Raw genomic sequence first — 6,000 nt, forward strand, 5'->3', positions numbered from 1 at the left:
ACAAAGGACATAATGCATGCACACATTGTTTTGATGACCTTGACAGTATATATTTGAAAAGATGTCGAAAGGTCGTGTACTTTGTGTAACACCCTAAAATTTGCACTCTTTTAAAATAGCTAAATTGATTTATTTACGCAATTATGTGTGCATACAAATGTAGGAAAATAATAATTTTATAAAACTAAAATCAAATATAAGATTAGCTACAAGTGATGCATACATGCTGCTGCATATTATTTTGTGAATGTTTGAAATTTATTAAAGATTTCAAAGAGAATTGAAATTTGAATTTAAAAATGGATTTGGAAAATTGTAGAAAAAATAAGAGAAAAGAATCATTTTCCTCTCCCCCTCTTCTTGATTTTCGGCCTGCAGGCCTTTCCTTCTGCTGGCCCATTTCCTTCCGCGGCCTAGCTCGCGCGATGCACCCCGCAGCCCAGCTCGGCCTCCCCCTTGCGCACCGCGCGGCCTAGCACCTGCGCCGGCCCAGCCGAGCGGCCTTCCACAGGCAACCGCCGCCGCGCCTCCTTTCCCCGACCGCTGACCGACCGGGCCCACATGTCAGCTCCTCCCCCCACCTTCCTCCACGCGACTCGGAAACCGCCCGCGCGTGCGCCTGGGCAACCGCCGCCCACGCCTCCGATCGTGGGAGCGCCCTCCCCCTGCTGTCCCCGCTCACTCTCGCGTCGCCCGTGCCCGAGGAGACAGCCGCGCCGTGGACGCCGTGAACTACCGTCCGCCATCCGCGTCGACCATCTTCTCCGAGCCATCTCTGACCAGTTTTTTCCCCGCTGTGAGAATCCCTGTGCTCCCCTCTACCTCCCCATGCATTCGATTCTTTGTTTCACGGCCCCTAGAGCTTTAACCACCTGCGCCGTGAATCTCCGGCCCTCGTCCATGGCGACCGCTGCCACGACAGCACTCTCCGGCCACTTCTTTGGCCTGGCCGAGACCTCCTACTCCCCCCGCTTACCCCGGTGCTCTCGGTTCTTCGATTGGTGAACCCTAGCCCCCTAACTGCGCTCGCCAGAGTGCTCCACGCCGCCAGCAATGGAGGGCCGCCGCGGCTGCCACTGTTCTGGCTGGCCATCCTCCTTCTCTCTCCCCCGGATTCGTTTCTGGCCGTTCCTTTCTAATCCGACGGCTCTGATTGGCCGATACCTCTTCGGGGGTCAAATTGCTAAAGAGACCCTGTAATTTTCTAAGTCCTAACCCGCAGTCCAAAGCGTATTTCCCCAAGTACGCATTCTTGTTTGGAAAGCGTAATGTTCACTGCTTTAGTCTAAAATACGTTTTCAGTATTTACAGAAATGCCATTTGAACTGTTTTGCATATAAAATTGTCGTTTTAGCTCTGAATTGATCCGTTCAAATCGTGTTAGCTTCGTAATTTCATAATCTACATGTTAGAATCATTGTTAGTCAAGTTTGGAACATTTTAACTACCTGGTTAGATTTAATTAAATATATTGCTATAGGAAATCCCGTTTAAATCATAACTTTCACATTTTAGCTCCGTTTTTCGTGAACTTCGCGTTGACGTGATCGTAGCGAGACGTAGATTATTTTCACAAACATTTTATCTTGTTTTCTATACTGTTGGTGTACTATTCTAATGATAGAAATGTTTGCTTTGCATGAATACTTTTGGAATGTTGTATGTTGCCGTGTTGGTCGCGTTCAGACGGCGAGGAGAACGTTGGAGACCAAGAATTCTTCGACGACCAGCAGGACCAGCAAGAGTTTGTGAACCAAGGCAAGTATAGCATGGGCCTACCTTGATGTCCTATTTCACTTTAATCAATTACTCATTTGCATGTGTCTAATTTTGATACCCGTAAGGACATCCTAGTGATTGATTATCCTATTCCTTGTCCCCTATGGATTAATTGCATATGGGTAGATTGCTAGTGCTCTAACTGAACATGATCTACATGATGATGAAGGATTCTATGGAACTAAAAGTATAACATGATTTATAACTACTGTTCCATAGGGCGACGGTGCAAATGACTTTTGATCATGTTGCTCCCGGCCCTCTATAAGGACTTATCTGTCGGCAAAAGCTGGGACTGCCAGTGCGACCGGGAGAGTCATATGGCTCTGACTTTAGCTCAGTAATAGGACCTTTTCTAGCTAGTTAGAGGTTACCTTTTTGGCGCAAATGGGGCTTGTCACGTTGGGTATAGGGCTGCCTCTGTTCCTATGAGTATAGCCGCGATGGATATGTGCCATAGGAAAGGGGGTTCCTACATCTGCCTGCCAAGGAAACCTAGCGGCCCTAACTTGTTAGAGAAACCTATGAAATAGCTTTATAGTGTACCCTGCCCGCTCACCTTGGCAGTGACATGGGAGTAATTAACCCGGGCATATGGGAATCACGACTCGCGGTGAATGTGCACCACCTCTGCAGAGGGTAACAAACTATTATAACAGCCGTGCTCATGGTCATGAGCGGCCCGGAAAACTCACAGAATAACTAGCTACTTGTTGTTGATCATTTAAGTTGTCTATGATGATATATGGTACACTTGACCCTGATATATGTTCTTATGGGATTAAATGGGAGCTTAAGCATAATATGATAATACCTGAGAATAAAAGCTTGACTTACTAAAAATGATAACTGCAGTAAACCAAAGTCAACCTTTTTGAGCTTCATAACCCCATGTTAACTTGTTAAGTACGGGATGTACTTACGCTTGTTTATTTTCTTTATTTGGATAAAAATCCTGGATGGGTAACAGATGACAACGGGTATGAGGAATTCCCGGAGGATTTTTAGGCTTGTGATCAACCAGTTGACCTTCCTTGTAATGAAGTCCACGAGAGTTTTATTATCTTTTTATTTTCCGCTGTGTGATGTAAGACTAAGTGGTATTATGGATCTGATGTAAGGACACCGTGATGATACTTTATGTAATTTGTCAGCTTGTGTGTGTGATGGATCCCTAGGCACACACGAGTTTTGTGCATTCAATTTTATCCTTAAAATTGGGTGTGACACCTTGGCCATCGTCGATTCCTTCCTTTGAATCACCAAGTAAGAAAGAAAGGAAAACATTTTAAAGGTAAGCCAGACCACCGGAAGAAGCCTCATAACCGAACCGGGGAAGATGTACTCGCAATGGTCAAGGATGTGAAAGTAGTATTTGGAAAGGGACAAGGCAGCGAATCTGTTCCCAAAGATGCTAAGGGACACGCACCCATGTGGAAGAAGAAGTCTATCTTTTGGGAGCTACCCTAGTGGCAAGTCCTAGAGGTCCGCAACATAATCGACGTGATGCACCTGACAAAGAATCTTTGTGTGAACCTGTTAGGATTCATGGGTGTGTACGAGAAGCTAAAGGATTCACTTGAAGCACGCCAGGACTTGCAGGGCATGAAAGAACGAGACAACCTTCATCTAGAGAAGACAGATGATGGACGTCATTACTTAAGTCCTGCTAGCTACACGCTTAGCAAAGAAGAGAGGGACAACATGTTTGAATGTCTAAGCAGCATCAAGGTCCCATCGGGATTCTCCTCCAATATAAAGGGTATAATAAATGTGCCAGTGAAGAAATTCCTAAACTTAAAGTCCCACGACTGCCACGTGCTTATGATGTAGTTGCTTTAAGAGGAATTCTACCTCCACATGTACGTCTAGCCACCGTGAAGCTATGTGCATTCCTCAATGCAATTTCTTAGAAGGCAATCAATCTAGTGGAACTAGCTACTCTATAGAATGATGTGGTTCAATGTCTTGTCAGCTTTGAGTTGGTGTTCCCTCCATCCTTCTTTAATATCATGACACACCTCCTAGTTCATTTGGTGAAGGAGATTAGTGTTCTTGGACCTATGTTCTTACATAACATGTTCCCCTTCGAGAGGTTTATGGGAGTCTTGAAGAAATATGTGAAAGTCCATTCTAAGCCTGAAGGAAGCATCGCCTAGGGCTATGGAACAGAGGAGGTCATGAGTTCTGTGTTGACTTTATTCCTGACCTTGCCCCGATTGGCGTTCCCGAATCGTGACACGAGGGGAGACTCAGTGGTAAAGGAACTTTAGGGAAGAAAACATATATTGGCATGAAAGACGATTATTTCAATAAAGCACACTACACAGTTCTTCAGAACTCGTCATTGGTGCATCCGTACATCGAGATACATAAGGAGTTCTTACGATCTAAGTTTTCAGGGAAGACTGAAGCTTGGATTAGGCGTCAGCACATGGAAAGTTTCAGTGGTTGGTTGCGAAAAGAATGTCAAGGCGATGACAATATTGATGAGCAACTGTATTTGTTGGCTAGGCAACCATCGTGGCATATCCTCACGTATCAAGGGTATGAGATAAATGGGAATACATTTTACACAGTTGCCCAAGATAAAAGGAGCACCAATCAAAATAGTGGTGTTCGCATAGATGGCACAGATCCAAATGGGAATATACAAATATATTATGGCTGCATACAAGAGATATGGGAACTAGACTACGCACCTAATTTTAAAGTCCCTTTGTTCCAGTGCCAATGGGTAAAGCTGACCGGAGGAGGGGTAACAGTCGACAAAGAGTATGGAATGACAATAGTGGACCTCGTCCGCCATCCGCGTCGACCATCTTCTCCGAGCCATCTCTGACCAGTTTTTTCCCCGCTGTGAGAATCCCTGTGCTCCCCTCTACCTCCCCATGCATTCGATTCTTTGTTTCACGGCCCCTAGAGCTTTAACCACCTGCGCCGTGAATCTCCGGCCCTCGTCCATGGCGACCGCTGCCACGACAGCACTCTCCGGCCACTTCTTTGGCCTGGCCGAGACCTCCTACTCCCCCCGCTTACCCCGGTGCTCTCGGTTCTTCGATTGGTGAACCCTAGCCCCCTAACTGCGCTCGCCAGAGTGCTCCACGCCGCCAGCAATGGAGGGCCGCCGCGGCTGCCACTGTTCTGGCTGGCCATCCTCCTTCTCTCTCCCCCGGATTCGTTTCTGGCCGTTCCTTTCTAATCCGACGGCTCTGATTGGCCGATACCTCTTCGGGGGTCAAATTGCTAAAGAGACCCTGTAATTTTCTAAGTCCTAACCCGCAGTCCAAAGCGTATTTCCCCAAGTACGCATTCTTGTTTGGAAAGCGTAATGTTCACTGCTTTAGTCTAAAATACGTTTTCAGTATTTACAGAAATGCCATTTGAACTGTTTTGCATATAAAATTGTCGTTTTAGCTCTGAATTGATCCGTTCAAATCGTGTTAGCTTCGTAATTTCATAATCTACATGTTAGAATCATTGTTAGTCAAGTTTGGAACATTTTAACTACCTGGTTAGATTTAATTAAATATATTGCTATAGGAAATCCCGTTTAAATCATAACTTTCACATTTTAGCTCCGTTTTTCGTGAACTTCGCGTTGACGTGATCGTAGCGAGACGTAGATTATTTTCACAAACATTTTATCTTGTTTTCTATACTGTTGGTGTACTATTCTAATGATAGAAATGTTTGCTTTGCATGAATACTTTTGGAATGTTGTATGTTGCCGTGTTGGTCGCGTTCAGACGGCGAGGAGAACGTTGGAGACCAAGAATTCTTCGACGACCAGCAGGACCAGCAAGAGTTTGTGAACCAAGGCAAGTATAGCATGGGCCTACCTTGATGTCCTATTTCACTTTAATCAATTACTCATTTGCATGTGTCTAATTTTGATACCCGTAAGGACATCCTAGTGATTGATTATCCTATTCCTTGTCCCCTATGGATTAATTGCATATGGGTAGATTGCTAGTGCTCTAACTGAACATGATCTACATGATGATGAAGGATTCTATGGAACTAAAAGTATAACATGATTTATAACTACTGTTCCATAGGGCGACGGTGCAAATGACTTTTGATCATGTTGCTCCCGGCCCTCTATAAGGACTTATCTGTCGGCAAAAGCTGGGACTGCCAGTGCGACCGGGAGAGTCATATGGCTCTGACTTTAGCTCAGTAATAGGACCTTTTCTAGCTAGTTAGAGGTTACCTTTT

This window comes from Miscanthus floridulus, chromosome 9 (genome assembly GCF_019320115.1).
Source record: "Miscanthus floridulus cultivar M001 chromosome 9, ASM1932011v1, whole genome shotgun sequence".
NCBI classification, from domain to species: Eukaryota; Viridiplantae; Streptophyta; class Magnoliopsida; order Poales; family Poaceae; genus Miscanthus; species Miscanthus floridulus.